Source organism: Bufo bufo, chromosome 11 (genome assembly GCF_905171765.1).
Source record: "Bufo bufo chromosome 11, aBufBuf1.1, whole genome shotgun sequence".
NCBI classification, from domain to species: Eukaryota; Metazoa; Chordata; class Amphibia; order Anura; family Bufonidae; genus Bufo; species Bufo bufo.
Window position 1 is genome coordinate 23,452,872 of NC_053399.1, and position 17,387 is coordinate 23,470,258.

The window sequence follows — 17,387 nt, forward strand, 5'->3', positions numbered from 1 at the left end:
CCACACAACACCTGTGGACAGACGTGGCACTGTGTTGTTTTTTTTTCTTTCCATAGAAAGTAACCATGTTTTTCTTTCCAATTCTGGACAACCTTTTAATATCTGCACATCATCTTCATACAGGTTGAAGGGGTTGTATGTGATTAGAAAAACACAACTGTTTCTTCTATAAATGGCGCCACCTCTGTCCATTGGATATGTTTTTGCATCTTAGCCCCATTCAAGTGGATATGAGCTGCAGTACAAGAAAGCTGCCATAAAAGCGTTTTCCTATAGAGGAACTTGCAATTCCCGTGCGCAGCCATGTTAACTAGGTGATTTAGCAGCAAAACTAAAAATGATTTCACAGCTGAATTAATGAACTCTGGCTAATTACAAAGCTAATTCTAAATGGTGACTTACATAATAACTATTTGACGGCAGATTGAATGAATTACTTTTATAAATGGCTTTGTAATGTTTGTCCGTCTCCATTGTAAGAGATTAGGAACAGTCTGAACTGGTGCCGCTACAAGCAGGAAATCAAAGCACAATCTCATTTCTACACCTGTAAGCCATCGTTCCACGTTCAGTGCAATTATAGAACTGAGGACTCCTAGGAGACATGGCCTTACATCTTTAAAGGGGTATTCCAGCAACAAGAAGTTATCTCCTGCCCACTGCATAGGGGATAACTGTTAGGTGGGGGTCTGACCACCAAGCCCCCATTTCATGACAATAATAGGTAGGTGCACCACTTACTCTATGGGACTGCTGGAGATGAAGGATCGCTGTACTTTACCATCACTCTAATGGGAAACAGGACCACCATTCAGCAATATAACTGTCAAGTGGATAGGGGATTAAATCTAGTTACCAGAATACCCCTTTAATATAAGGGATAGCTATACTGTTAGGCCTCATGCACACGACCGTTCTGTTTTTTTTTTTGCAGAAGCCGCCCGTGTGCCTTCCGCAATTTGCAGAACGGAAGGCCCATTGTAGAAATGCCTATTCTTGTCCGCAAAACGGACAAGAATAGGACATGTTCTATTTTTTTTTTGTGCGGGGCCACGGAACGGAGCAAAGGATGCGGACAGCACACGGAGTGCTGTCCGCATCTTTTGCGGCCCCATTGAAGTGAATGGGTCAGCACCCGAGCTGCAAAAACTGCGGCTCGGATGCGGACCCGAACTACGGTCGTGTGCATGAGGCCTTAAAGGGGTTGTCCATTTTGGATAATCTTTTTCTGTTAGAAGGCTCCATAATAATAAGCTGATCACAATCATGTGCTGCCCGGAAATAAAGTGTCGCTATAGGAGAACTGATGTACGTAGGTATAAATCAGGATACTGAATATAATGACCAAGTAATAAGAAAGGTCTTCAAAATGATACGTGCAACATTTAGCACAGTCCACTATGTTCTACACCTGTCTTTCTAAAGTCACGTAGCTGCCATACATGTACACCAGTATTGTGTAGCAAAAAGTGGTGCTAATCCAAAATTTTGAGTTCTTAGCCATGCCCCATTAGTGAGTACTCCACCTCATGGCCGTTGACCCCATGCCTGCATTTTGCACGGTTGCTGCACATTAGATAGTGACTGTGACCTTTTAAGCACACTACAGTTCTGTAAAAGCTGCAGGAGAGCGCTCCTCCATTGGAATCCTGTAGGCAAGAATTTTGAGATGCTAGTCATAAATTTGGTGCAACTATTTACCCACACTCCCATAATGTACATTATCTTCCTGCCTGTCCTACCTGTCACCAATCAGGATAAATAGTGCACATATTCAGTGCCACTATTAGCCAAACTCCTTTTAAAATGAAAAATGGCAACTGTGAAGCAGTGATGGCCAGTTCGCATGCGAACACATGCGGGCTGCCATCTTTTCTCACAAGTCCGGCGATGCACAGGTAAGCCCTTACCTGTGCCTGTGTGCGAGCCGGTCTGAAACAAATGCAGTCAGCGGGAGCAGGCAGTTCCGAGAACAGCCCGATGAAGGCCCCCGGCAGCTGTTCTCGGAACTGCCTGCTCCCAGTGACCGCATTTGTTTCCTGTGCCTGTGCCTGTGCCTCGCCGAACTTGTGAGAAAAGATGGCAGCTCACATGTGTTTGCAGGCGAACAATGCGAACTGGCCATCACTGCTGTGAAGCGAGTAACCTTGAGCCCTCTACCAGATTCTTAGACTGGGTTCACACCTGTGTTGTGAACTCCGGCACTCTGATCTGGTCACTGTATCTGGCATATATGCCATCTTTTGGCCAGGCAAAAAATACTACACCATGCATTTTTTTGTCCGTCTGAAAGCCAACATATGTGCCAGAGAGAGTCCGCATCCCCGCCCAATCTCATCATAGCGAATCGGGATCCAGCGGCGCGTGGTGGTGTCTGGCTATACCGGGTACAGTGAACTCTGGCAGTCTGTTCTTCTGCCGGAAAAGACTGACAAAGTTCACAGCGTAGAGTGAACGCGGCCTAATCCTATATACCTCATTCTGCAGACATGACCCTATGAGATCCAGAAAAACGGATTAATTTAAATCACAAATCATGAGTTACAATAGTTTAGTTTTCCATGATGTTACCATGGATATTTTGGTAGTCAAACTTTTTTTTTGTTGCAAAAAATCCCTTGAGGAAGCTGTGAAACGCGTGTCTGGGTACCAAGCAGGGGCGTAGCTATAGGGGGTGCAGAGGTAGCAGTCGCTACCGGGCCCAGGAGCCTGAGGGGGCCCAAAGACCCTTGTGGCACATAAGAAGACACTGGTATTATAGAAAGTGCATGCTGGTCAAGTAACACCTCTGGCTTGAGGGAAGGGGTTAGGTCAAGCATTTGGCATGGGGGGGGGGGGGGGGCTGGGGGGTCGGTTTCAATGTTTGCCTTAGGCAGTTTGAAGGCTATGTACTTCCCTGCCCCTGGCCACAAAGCACTGAGGGAAGGGGGCCCAAGCTGAAATCTTGCACCAGGGCCCATGAGCCATTAGCTACGCCTCTGGTACCACATATTGTTCTGTATATTGGGTGCCTTTTTTGGTGAGGTGTTTTAGGACATATATTTTTTGTCCTTTACGTCCCTTACTAGCCCCCTGATTTTTATTTTTGGTTAGTTTGTACAGGCACTTATGCACTTTAATGGCTTCAAGTATATTCACTTTATATTATTGTATGTAAGGTGATTGTCTAATTACATTCCCTGCGATTTCACGTTGCTTGAATAGGACATGGCGTACTTGTACTAGTTTTCCATGACGATGTAACCTTTGCAGTATAATAAACAACTACAGTATCTGTTGGTTTTAATTGTTTTTTACGTTCCCTGTGATGGTCTTTATGTTCATTATTTAATATTTGTTCTAATCGAGATGATTTTGTGGTATATGTTACGTGATACTAATGGGTCCCTTTTTGATATTACTTAGGACTAGTGTTGAGCGAAGTTGTGTTTTAAGTTCGGCCTCTAAAGTTCGGGTTATCGGAATCCATAACGCGATTCTTTGATAACCCGAACGCCGGACTTAAAACACAAGTTCGCTCAACACTACTTAGGACTGATATATATCATTTGTAGGCAATATGGATTCTTATTGGATATATGGTTCATCTGTGGAGGTACATTTTTGTTTGGTGCTTATTCTTTGCAAAAAGTTGGCTGCACCCTTCATCGTGTATTGAGTCCTGGTCCTGGAATCATGTAACACAGTTGAAAAGATGCCCAGCAGTAAAATAAAAAAAACTTTTAGCCTTGGAGCATTTTCATCAAGTCCAGTACATGGTGCCCTCCAAGCTAGACTCTTTGGCACTACTTAAAGACCCCATGTAATAACTATTCTGGAAGGTCTCCCTAATAATGAGCAGTGTGGGTCGTGATCTACGAGCGTTTGCTTTTCCTGCAGGGATGCTGTAGGAGAAATGTATGGTCAAGCCTAGTTCTCCAGAGGGAGGCCTTTCAGGTGCTCTCAGGATAAAGGGGCTGTCTCACTTAAGCAAATAACTTTCTCTACATAATAAATGCTAATACAAGACACTTACTAATGTATTGTGATTGTCCATATTGCTTCCTTTGCTGGCTCATTATACACTGCTCTTTTCCATGGTTCCGACCACCCTGCAATCCAGTAGTGGTGGTCGTGCCTCCACACTATAGGAAAAAGCAGTGGCCTATGTACGCTCCCACGATCCTGGCCACCAGAGAAGCCAGTGCTTTTTCCTATGACCACCACTGATGGATTGCATAGACATGAGAAGTGTATAATGTGATTGAAAAATGAATCAAGCCACCAAATGAGGCAATATGGATAATAACAATACCTTAGTAAGTGGCTTGTATTAACATCCTCTACATAATAAATGCTATATGCTGTAGTGAGACATCCCTTTAACACGGGGGGGGGGGGGTCCAAAGTGGGGAACCCTGCTCAATGACAACCATGTCCTAATAAAATATATGGCTGAAGTAGGCAGCCCCTTCAAGGAAAAGGTGACATCTCTGGCTGTGCAATGCAATGTTTGCACAATTTGATGTCCCAATTGAATTAAATTGCAATTTTTTATGGCAGCTCAATGCAAGCCGATGGGGTGCAAAATTGTGCAAACCTACCAGGCACCTAGATCTCATTGATCTATGGATAAAAAAACAAACATTCAGAGGCCTCTTGAAGAATTTGCTATGTCAGTGGTTTGGTAGCAAAAGACCACAGGACTCCATGGCTATAAACTTACAGAAACTGATTGGAGTTTTCGTTTGACATGACATGAGGCCTGTCTCTGGGTGGGGAGACCTGGAGATAACCACACGTCCTTGGTGGTTATGGATTTTGAATGCTTAGACTGTTTCATCACGTAACCTAGGCGTGTGAGCATTAACCCAGGGCGTGTTTGCAATACACCCACTAAGGCATCCTGAGTTTCTAATGCATAAACATTTTACATTCATAGGAGACATCTCCCAAAATGGTTTGTGACCTGTACAATGCAATCTCCAAAAATTCAGCACACTAATCACTGACCCGCCTGACCTATGAGGGACATTCCTGCTATGATTACGATAAAATGACAGATACAAGTTTCAATGTAATACATGGTGACACCAAGTCTTGCAGAGAAGATTCTTTACAGGGGTTCTCCGGGCTTTTCTAAAAATATGGCAGCCTTCTGACTTATGGAGGCAAGATTGTTTCCTTGGTAGGGAAAACGTGGATAAATCTGGCACCCAAATAAAAACAAATTCCTTTATTAACTCATAGTAGAAAAATATTAAAACCACTGTCGCTTACGCGTTTCGGGCATACAAGCCCTTCCCCATAGCATACAAGATTTTTTACAATATGTGTCTGCACTGGGCTTGGTACATTATATTACTCTTTTATTAAGATATTTCCAGTCCAGCTCCTATTCCATCCATGCCAGATTTTATGTGTTCTGCTTCTTCAGCATGCCTGTTATTATATAATTTTTTAATTATTTTCTCTCTCTTGTATGCTATGGGGAAGGGCTTGTATGCCTGAAACGCGTAAGCGACAGTGTTTTTAATATTTTTTTACTATGTTCAGAGTTAATAAAGGAATTTGTTTTTATTTGGGTGCCAGATTTATCCACGTTTTCCCTACCAAGGAAACATTCTTGCTTCCATAAGTCAGAAGGCTGCCATATTTTTCTTTTTCAGAACCTGAGTAGAAGGCAAGACCTTCATGTGAGTGTGGTGGAATTGGCAGGGTGACAGAGGAAACCATCTTGCTTCCAAAGGTCAGAAGGCTGCCAAGTTTTTAGATAAACCTAGAGGACCCCTTTAAGTTAAAAGGTAAGTGTGTGTGTACACAGTACACGGATGAAAACATCTGGTGTCGGGGGGGAGCAGCCAATGGCAGGCGGGAACAAGCCTCTGTAGCGCCACTGGCGATGCTAGGGAGGCTCGTCCCCATCCACGACTGCCATTGGCTGCTCCCCCCGACACTGGATGTTTTCATCCGTGTGCAGGGAGAAGCAGTAGCGACAGTGCGGGGACCAGGAGCAGCGCCGGGAGCAGGGTAAGTGGGGTGCCCGGCCCATGAGGGGACATTTTATACTCTTGGAGAACCCCTTTAAGGTGAAAAATGGCTGGTTCTTGAAGGGGTTAATATATGAATACAAAATACATACTGTGTACACACATCCGGTGTCGAGGGGAGCAGCCAATGGCAGGCGGGGACAGGGACAAGCCTTCCTAGAATCGCCGGTGTCGCTACGGAGGCTCGTCCCCGCCTGCCATTAGCTGCTCCCCCAGACACCGGATGTTTTCATCCGTGTGCAGGGAGAAGCGGCGGTGTGGGGACCAGGAGTGGCACCAGGAGCAGGGTAAGTATATTCCATGTGGGGTGCCCGGCCCATGAGGGGACATTTTATACTCTTGGAGAACCCCTTTAGGGACCAAGCCAAGTTTTGCAAGCCAGGAAACATTTCCTGTTTTCTAAATTTTTATTTCTCTGTTCTTAAGATAGTGATACCTCATAAAATAGTTATTAATTAACATTCACCATATGTTTATTTTATGTTGCATCATTTTCTAAATGTCATTTTACTTTTTTTTTAGGATCTTAGAAGGCTTAGAATTTGAGAAGCAATTTTTAAAAATGTCAAGAACATTTCCCAAACAGACTTTTTAAAGGACCAGTCTAGTTCTAAAGTCACTTTGAGGGGCTTAAATAGAAACCACCCATAAATAACCCAATTTTAGAAACGACACCCCTCAAAACACTTTCACTAGAAATGTTAACACTTTAGGTGTTCCGCAGGAATTAAAGCAATATGGAGATGAAATTTAAAAATTAAACTTTTTTTTGCAGATTTTCCATTTTGATTCGTATTTTTCCTGTTACACATCAAGGGTTAATAGCAATACATATATATTACTCTGTTTCTGCAGTTTACAGAAACACCCCATATGTAGTCCTAAACTGCTGTATGGGTACATAGCAGGGCTCAGAAAGAAAGGAGCGGCATTTGGTTTTTGGAAGCCTGATTTTGTTGGACTGGTTTTTGGCACCATGTCGCATTTGAAAAGACCCATTAGGTACCCCTACAGTGGAAACCCTCAAAAATGACCCTATTTTGGAAACTACACTCCCAGAGGAATTTTTCAAGGGGTGTAGAGAGCATTGTGACCCCACAGAGGAGTTTTGCAGAACCGATAGTGCAAAGTGAAAATTGCCATTTTTCCACGCATATTCCATTTCAGTGTCCAATATCTTGTGCCCATTGTGAAAAATCAGCTGTCTATTAGGCTCCATTCACACGTCCGCAAATGGGTCCGCATCCGTTCCGCAATTTTGCGGAACGGGTGCAGATCCATTCATTTTCTATGGGGACGGAATGGATGCGGACAGCACACAGTGTGCTGTCAGCATCCGCATTTGTGGAGCGTGGCCCCGATCTTCAGGTCTGCAGCTCCGCAAAAGATAGAACATGTCCTATTCTTGTCTGCAGCTTGCGGACAAGAATAGGCATTTCTATAGGGGTGCCGGGCGGGTGTGTTGCGGAGCCGCAATTTGCGGGTCCGCAACACACCACGGACGTGTGAATAGAGCCTTATGCTGTGCTTCCTGATTTTAGAAACATCCTACATGTGGCCCTATTCGTTGACTGAACATATGAGAGGGCTCAGGCGTAAAAGAACACCATGCACATTTTGAGGCCTGATGTGGTGATTTACACCGCGTGTGCTGAGGACTTTGGGGGTGAAATTAATGGAACCCCTGAGAAGTGACCCTATTTTTGAAACTACACCCCTCAAGGTATTATTAGGGGGTAGAGTAAGCATTTTGATGCCACAAGTAAAGGGGTACTTTTTTTTTATTGAAATTTTTATTTTATATTTTTTCTAAAATACTTTTTTTTCTTTACCTTTTTTGTTGTCCCACTATGGGACTATGTGGGTTAGATCTGTACACACGCTGTATAAACTGCAGTGAAAAAAAGTGGGTCAGTCAGCACATCCCAATGAGCAGGTGCACGTTGCTATGGCTGAAAACACAACATAGAACAAAACGTACAATGCAACAGCTCTCTGCAAACCAAATAAAGTACAAAAATGCATTATAATTGCTAGTGCTATGCTTATAAATTAGTATGTTAGCCGTCATGGTACATAACAGGTAGAATTTAGTGTTCGGTTCCTGTCTTACAGAGATCGCCTTGACGTGTGGCAGACGGGCTCAAATAATTTTGTACAAAATGTATTTGCCAAGCATCTCTAATTTGTAAGCATAGCATTAGCAATTATTATGCATTTTTGTACTTTATTTGGTTTGCAGAGAGCTGTTGCATTGCATGTTTTGTTCTAACACACTCTGTATTGTACTGTATTGGAATTATTAGTTCCTCACTGACAGTTGGCTATTAGACCCAGCCTGGTGTTGGGCCTCATAGGTTTCCATAAATGGCAGGCCTGAGGCCTTTCCAAAGGCTCGGCCTCCTGTAGCAGCCATCGGCACATTGTGATTTCATTGTGGGGAGCTGATGAAGGGAGCTCCCTCTCTGAACCCCTTTGTAAACCTTATAGATGTGGTGGTGAGCGCTGAAAACCCTGATGCCAGCAGATACAGCTGGGCCCCTGCAGCTGATCAAGCGAGCACAGTTTCTGCTCCCGCCTGCTCAGAGCGCCATACTTGTACGGTGCGGGTCCGGAACTCCTTGCCAGCAGCATCATACATGTATAGCACATGTCTGGTCTTAAACAAGTTTCATTTTTTAATGTTAATTACTCCCATAACATTTTTACTTTTCCATTCCCTTAGCCATATGAGGCTTGTTGTGTGCGACAATTTGTACTTTCTAATGTCACCACTTAATATTCTATGCTGGAAAAAAAATTCTCAATAGGGTGGAATTAGCAAAAAAAAATTATTAAATGGTGTTACTGTTTTACAGACTATTTTGGGGGTGTTTTACAGTCTTCACTGTGCAGTAAATATGGCACATTACTCTTATTGTGTAGGTCAGTATGATCACAAACCATAACACATGTATAATGTTTTTTGTAGGTTTTGTAATGTTTAAAAGCTTTGAAAAAAATGCCTTTACATTGCCATATTCCGGCTCCCAAAGTGGTGCCTCCACACATGGTGGACTGCATTTGCCAAAAAAATCCACATCATGAACAGTTCCCCATGTATTTATTCCCAGAGCTTTTTTTAAAAAAAAATTGTTTTACCTTTTTAAAGGCTCAATATCTGCTGTACATACATGTTGGAAACAGCTTAAAGGGGTTCTCCTGGACTATAAAATACCTAGCATAAGCCGTAAATGTATGCTCAGGGGCCAGGTCAGCCTTCGGGTCCCCTGCCAATCACCACAGAGAAGGGGCTACTGCAGCCTGTCCCATTTACTGGACAAGACCATCCATGTTATAGTCTCAGAGAACCCTGAACATGAAGCAAAAGTAATTCAGCTTTGACTGGAAAGCTGTGGTCCGCAATGGCTGCATTCAGAGGAACCATTCTTCTGGCTTTGAGAAGGCAACCAGTTTAGACTTCTAAACCCTAAAAGAGGTCTACATGTAGGTCCACTACATTTTGTCAGCCATGGGAAGAAGATCATGAATGACCTCTAGCTTACTAGGTTGAGGGCCCTGACAAATAACTCCCCATATCTCCGCTTCCTGGACCTCTAAGTGCATGCCATCGAGGGGGTAACTACAGTTACATTAATTTTTTATGGGTTCCATTGAGCTTATTTATCTTTCCTTAGGTGCTGCAGCAGAGCACGCCTTCGTTTATAGGACCTTCTCACTAGATCATATTCTCCCTCATGTATAGATTTGACCTACCCAAACATGGCAAACTCCCACGCATGATGCAACATAATATGGATAATAGATCTTATTTAGTACCTTTCATACACTACACCCGGCAAATGATCTTCTAATCCATCTCTGAACCCAATTATAATGTAAATGCACCCCCTCCCCAAATAAACAAGTAGCAGGAACAAGAACCTCTCCACATGAAAGATGCAGATACATCTGCTCTATTGCAGGTCTCCTCATTTGAAGTAACGAACAGAAATTAGATGTTCCAACAATCAATTTATCAATCAAGTGAAAAAGATAAAGTTAAATACCTAAGAGCTGACGTGAAAGTTTAAAATAATATACCTTTGTATTTATACCCATCTACGGAAAAATAATAGTGTCCAAAAATAAATTTCCCAAAAGAAAAAATGATAAAGAAAATTATATTCTAAATTGTAGGAAGAGAACTTTCCTGTTTTGCCCTAAAAATTTCTCAGCCCAGGGTTACCCCCTGATGGTGGAGGTTCCCTGTCCTCGTTCTAAGAACCTGGAATTCCCTATCCAGACCCTACCTTAATATCTCCAATAGTTATAGAATATACATGTACAATGAGATGGTTAAAATCTCTTGTTCGATATATGAAAAAATGTAGCATTTAGATAAATCGGAAATAGAGCGACCCCAATGCGTTTCCCCTCCACCTTGAGGGGGTTATGAAAAAAGATGGAAACAAGACATGTAGGGATTTTATGAGCAACAAGATATATATGGATGATACTTACAGTGGATATAACAAGTCTACACACCCCTGTTAAAATGTCAGGTTTCTGTGATGTAAAAAAAAAATTAGACAAAGATAAATCCTAAATAATTTAAGAACTTTTTCCACCTTTTATGTGACCTATAAACGGTACCACTCAATTGAAAAACAGACCGAAATCTTTTAGGTGGAGGGAAGAAAACAAAAAAAAACTAAAATAATGTGATTGCCTTTAACTGAGGATGTAGCTGTGTTCAGAATTAAGCAATCACATTCAGAATCCTGTTAGATAGCAGTCAGCATACACCGGCCATCATGTAAACTGCTTCTGATTAACCCCAGATAAAGCTCAGCTGCTCTAGTTGGTCTTTCCTGAAATTTTCTTAGTCGCATCCCACAGCAAAAGTCATGGTCCACAGAGAGCTTCCAAAGCATCAGAGGGATCTCATTGTTAGAAGGTATCAGTCAGGAGAAGGGTACAAAAGAATTTCCAAGGCATTAGATCTACCATGGAACACAGTGAAGACCGTCATCATCAAGTGGAGAAAATATGGCACAACAGTGACATCACCAAGAACTGGACGTCCCTCCAAAATTGATGAAAAGACGAGAAGAAAACTGGTCTGGGAGGCGACCAAGAGGCCTACAGCAACATTTTGCAAAAACACATCTGAAGTCTCATTTTTGGCCATAATTCGAAAATATATGTTTGGTGCAAAAACAACACTGCACATCACCAAAAGAACACCGTACCCACAGTGAAGCATGGTGGTGGCAGCATCATGCCAAGGGGCTGTTTTTCTTCAGCTGGAACTGGGGCCTTAGTTAAGCTAGAGGGAATTATGAACAGTTCCAAATACCAGTCAATATTGGCACAAAACCTTCAGGCTTCTGCTAGGAAGCTGAACATAATGAGAAACTTCATCTTTCAGCATGACAACGACCCAAAGCATACATCCAAATCAACAAAGGAATGGCTTCACCAGAAGAAGATTAAAGTTTTGGAATGGCCCAGCCAGAGCCCAGACCTGAATCAGATTGAAAATCTGTGGGGTGATCTGAAGAGGGCTGTGTCCAGGAGATGCCATCGCAATCTGACAGATTTGGAGTGTTTTTGGAAAGAAGAGTGGGCAAATCTTGCCAAGTCAAAATGTGCCATGCTGATAGACTCATCCCCAAAAAGACTGAGTGCCGTAATAAAATCAAAAGGTGCTTCAACAAAGTATTAGTTTAAGGGTGTGCACACTTCTGCAACCATATTATTTTAATTTTATATTTTTTCTTCCCTCCACCTAAAAGATTTCAGTTTGCTTTTCAATTGAGTTGTACAGTTTATAGGTCACATTAAAAGGTGGAAAAAGTTCTGAAAGGATTTATCTTTGTCTCTTTTTTTTACATCACAGAAACCTGACATTTTAACAGGGGTGTGTAGACTTTTTATATCCACTGTAGCTCCTAAGCCGGTAGTGGGGGAAGGTATGCATCCTGATATAAACAAACCCAGTCAAGGATAACCTAAGAAACAGATCTACAAAAAGAATGACCGTGTGTTCAAAACAGATGAACACTGATGTAGGTAAGTGCAACCGGGTTTACTCGCTGGCTGGGGACCCACACGGCTTATCCGGCAGATGTAGAGCTGATGCGACTGATGGTTAAGCTCCAAAGTTCCAGCTTTTAAATGCTGGCGCCACATGGAGCTTCTGCACCCCGGGAGAGTAACTTTCAGTGCGGTGGAACGCATTGCGTAACTTCCTGTTAGTGGAACGCACCATGGAGCGCAAACTATATAATGTAAACCTGAGTTGTCCCAGGATCATCTTATAATATAGCTAAATTTAGTGAAAAAGACCATCTGAGGGAAAATAAATTAATTTTATATATAACCAACATAAAATAAATATTAAATAGATAAAAGACAAGGGGACCTCTTAGATGATGAGGTATCCTAAGTAACATGAAGAGATGATGTGGTGACAAATGGAAGTCACCAAAGATGAGGTGCTTCTTGCACCGATAAACCACACAGAGGTACCTATAGATATCAGAGGCGATATGAAAGATTGACTTTCACTTGCTTCATCCAATTTATTCCGTTCTCTGCTGTCTTTTTGTTTCTGTGCCTTATTTGCTTCTGCCTCTGATATCTATAGGTACCTCTGTGGTTTATCGGTGCAAGAAGCACCTCATCTTTGGTGACTTACATTTGTCACCACATCATTATTTTGTGTTACTTAGGATACCTCATCATCTAAGAGGTCCCCTTTTCTTTTATGTATTTATTATTTATTTTATGTTGGTTATATATAAAAAAAAATAAAATTCCCCTCAGTGTGTGCTGATGGTCTTTTTTTTAAACTAAATTTAGCTATATTATAAGATGATCCTGGGACAACTCAGGTTTACATTATAGGTGAATCCTCTCACCTTCCACTTGAATTTACACTGCACACCCTCAAAATACTGTTTGGGGAGTTTGCGCTCCATGGTGCATTCCACTAACAGGAAGTTACGTGATGGGTTCTACCGCACCGGAAGTAACTCTCCTGGCGTGCGGAAGCTCCATGTGGCGCCAAGATTTAAAAGTTGGAACTTTGGAGCTTAACCATCAGTCGCATCAGCTCTACATCTGCCGGATAAGCCGTGTGGGTCCCCAGCCAGCGAGTAAACCCGGTTGCACTTACCGACATCAGTGTTCATCTTTTTTGAACACACTGTCATTCTTTTTGTAGATCTGTTTCTTAGGTTATCCTTGACTGGGTTTGTTTATATCGGGATGCATACCTTCCCCCACTACCAGCTTAGGAGCCAAGTATCATCCATATATATCTTGTTGCTCATAAAATCCCTACATGTCTTGTTTCCATCTTTTTTTCATAACCCCCTGATGAACCTCAAGGTGGAGGGGAAACGCGTTGGTTTCGCTCTATTTCAGTTTTATCTAAATGCTACATTTTTTCATATATCTAACAAGAGATTTTAACCATCGCATTGTACATGTATATTCTATGACTATTGGGGATATCAAGGTAGGGTCTAGATAGGGAATTCCAGGTTCTAGGAACGAGCACAGGGAACCTCCACCATCAGGGGGTAACCCTGGGATGAGAAATTTTTAGGGCAAAACTGGGAAAGTTTTTCCCCATCATCCTCTTCCTGATACTAAGATTATAATTTTCTTTATCATTTTTTCTTTTTCTTTTGGGAAATTATTTTTGGACACTTTGTATTTATACCCATCTACGGAAAAATAATAAAGGTATATTATTTTAAACTTTCACGTCAGCTCTCCTCACTTGAAGCCTTCAGTTGAGCAGAACATCTGCTGCAGTGGGTCTACCAACGTGTCACAAATAGTGTTGAGCAAACTTGTGTTTTAAGCTCGGCGTCCAAAGTTCGGGTTATCGAAGAATCCTGTTTTGATTTCTGCTACCACGGACCATAACGGAATTTGGAATCCATAACGGGATACTTCGATAACCCGAACCCGAACTTTGGACACCGAACTTAAAACACAAGCTCGCTCAACACTAGTCACAAATAACAGTTCTTATTAAAGGGGTTGTCCAGGATTACAAAAGCATGGTATTGCAACCCATCACAGGTGCCTCTCCAGTTTTCTGATCATCAATGTGTCAACCAAAAACTAGTCCCATACAGGTACCTATGGTGAAATATAGCGCCACACTAGCAACATGGCTTTAATTCATAATTGGAGCCTTTTACATATCAAAACAGGCTGTTTGCATGAAACATCCAGATCCCTCACCTTCATCTGAGGCTGGTTTCACACAGACCTACAGTTGCATTTTAGTGCCCTTATTATGGTCTCCTCACATTTCCAGTGAACCATTCAACTTGATCCAGTGGGAACACTAAAGTAGGCAAGACTGGTAGACCCTATGCTCATACCTTGCCCTATAAACATGGTGGTGCTGTATTGTCCAGGAGTGTAGACTCCATCAGGATCATCAGTGTCTCTGATGTGCCCAGTATACATGACCTAATGTGTCACATGAGATTTTACCCTTCATATCTTCAAAGGGTCATGGCAGTAAGCTTATACTGTATACACAAGCCTAAAACCTTTCACCCTAGAAGCCACTTGTCCGACAAGCAAACCTGTCAGTCAAGTCTAATTGGAAGTACCTGCCTGTCAATATATTAGTCCTATGAAAAAAATTATATTTCTTCCTCAGGTCGACAAAGATATCTGAAAATTAAAAAACATTTTTGACAGCGTCTTCATCAAAGAGGTGCTCTGGGAGGACGGTGATGGTAGCTCTCATCAGGTCAGTATCCTACAAATCAGTGTTCCTCACCTCCTCCCAACAGATTAGGTTTTAAGGATTTCCTTTGAATTTCACACAAGATAGAATGATGTGTATCAGGAATGACTATGGTTCTCTGTATGGAATATCCTGAAATCATGACCTGTTGGAGGCTCTTGAGAATTGGAGTTTAGAGAAATTCCTATAAATAAAGTACTCCCCCCAAGACAAGTGGTGGCCGCACACTCCCAAGTACAGTATATGGAAATGACTCAGCCTGAAAATTACATGAATAATACTATTCAGTATTCAAGCAGAGCAACAACAAGAGCTTATCCTACATTATTGGTCTTCAACTACAAAAAAAACAGATATACAACAGGTGGAGACAACTGTCCTAGATCAACTTTAACAACCTACTGTCAAGCCTATTTAACCCAGTAGTATACTGTGGGTCTGCAGTCACTTTTGTGTCCTTTTACCTATGTGAATTACCCCTCAATAAGATATTATGTCTATCCAGTCAGCTAAACATGTCCAAGGTTTCAAACAGTCCTTTTAGTGGATCTCTTCCAGTCAATCTCAAAGTCCACTGCAATCCATCCACGGACTTCAATAGTGTATGTAGTCTACATGAGCTAGACCGGATTGAGGTCCAGGGCTACTGGCAACAGTACCTGCACAAGACTCACCATGCCGAGCACCTATTCAGGACCACCTCACCTGCTCCGGAGCCCTACACCTGATCTACACTGCGTGCAGAATTATTAGGCAAATGAGTATTTTGACCACATCATCCTCTTTATGCATGTTGTCTTACTCCAAGCTGTATAGGCTCGAAAGCCTACTACCAATTAAGCATATTAGGTGATGTGCATCTCTGTAATGAGAAGGGGTGTGGTCTAATGACATCAACACCCTATATTAGGTGTGCATAATTATTAGGCAACTTCCTTTCCTTTGGCAAAATGGGTCAAAAGAAGGACTTGACAGGCTCAGAAAAGTCAAAAATAGTGAGATATCTTGCAGAGGGATGCAGCACTCTTAAAATTGCAAAGCTTCTGAAGCGTGATCATCGAACAATCAAGCGTTTCATTCAAAATAGTCAACAGGGTCGCAAGAAGCGTGTGGAAAAACCAAGGCGCAAAATAACTGCCCATGAACTGAGAAAAGTCAAGCGTGCAGCTGCCAAGATGCCACTTGCCACCAGTTTGGCCATATTTCAGAGCTGCAACATCACTGGAGTGCCCAAAAGCACAAGGTGTGCAATACTCAGAGACATGGCCAAGGTAAGAAAGGCTGAAAGACGACCACCACTGAACAAGACACACAAGCTGAAACGTCAAGACTGGGCCAAGAAATATCTCAAGACTGATTTTTCGAAGGTTTTATGGACTGATGAAATGAGAGTGAGTCTTGATGGGCCAGATGGATGGGCCCGTGGCTGGATTGGTAAAGGGCAGAGAGCTCCAGTCCGACTCAGACGCCAGCAAGGTGGAGGTGGAGTACTGGTTTGGGCTGGTATCATCAAAGATGAGCTTGTGGGGCCTTTTCGGGTTGAGGATGGAGTCAAGCTCAACTCCCAGTCCTACTGCCAGTTTCTGGAAGACACCTTCTTCAAGCAGTGGTACAGGAAGAAGTCTGCATCCTTCAAGAAAAACATGATTTTCATGCAGGACAATGCTCCATCACACGCGTCCAAGTACTCTACAGCGTGGCTGGCAAGAAAGGGTATAAAAGAAGAAAATCTAATGACATGGCCTCCTTGTTCACCTGATCTGAACCCCATTGAGAACCTGTGGTCCATCATCAAATGTGAGATTTACAAGGAGGGAAAACAGTACACCTCTCTGAACAGTGTCTGGGAGGCTGTGGTTGCTGCTGCACGCAATGTTGATGGTGAACAGATCAAAACACTGACAGAATCCATGGATGGCAGGCTTTTGAGTGTCCATGCAAAGAAAGGTGGCTATATTGGTCACTGATTTGTTTTTGTTTTGTTTTTGAATGTCAGAAATGTATATTTGTGAATGTTGAGATGTTATATTGGTTTCACTGGTAAAAATAAATAATTGAAATGGGTATATATTTGTTTTTTGTTAAGTTGCCTAATAATTATGCACAGTAATAGTCACCTGCACACACAGATATCCCCCTAAAATAGCTAAAACTAAAAACAAACTAAAAACTACTTCCAAAAATATTCAGCTTTGATATTAATGAGTTTTTTGGGTTCATTGAGAACATGGTTGTTGTTCAATAATAAAATTAATCCTCAAAAATACAACTTGCCTAATAATTCTGCACTCCCTGTAGATCCCAGTACTATCTGTTCACCCTCCCCCTACCAGCCTTAGATCTCAGAATCTTCTCAGAACCACCCCACCTGTTCTAGACCTCAATACCTGCTCAAGGACACCCATTTAGCATTTTCTCAAAAGTCACCATTCCAGATTTTAGCTTCTGCTCAAGACCCTTCCACCTGATCTAGATCTCAGTACCTGCTCAATACCTCATAATCCAGCCTAGCTCCACTGGGACACCACCTACTTGCTTGTAGATCTTAGCACCTTCTCAAGGCCCACCACCTGCTCCAGATCTCAGCA

The 17,387-nt window shown here is 42.4% G+C and overlaps 1 long non-coding RNA gene across 1 annotated transcript in view; it reads left to right on the forward strand.

The window, feature by feature from the left end:
- LOC120981392 overlaps positions 1-17,387 on the forward strand; it is a 643,721-nt gene that overhangs the window by 575,177 nt on the left and 51,157 nt on the right. The gene's annotated exons all lie outside the window — the stretch shown is intronic.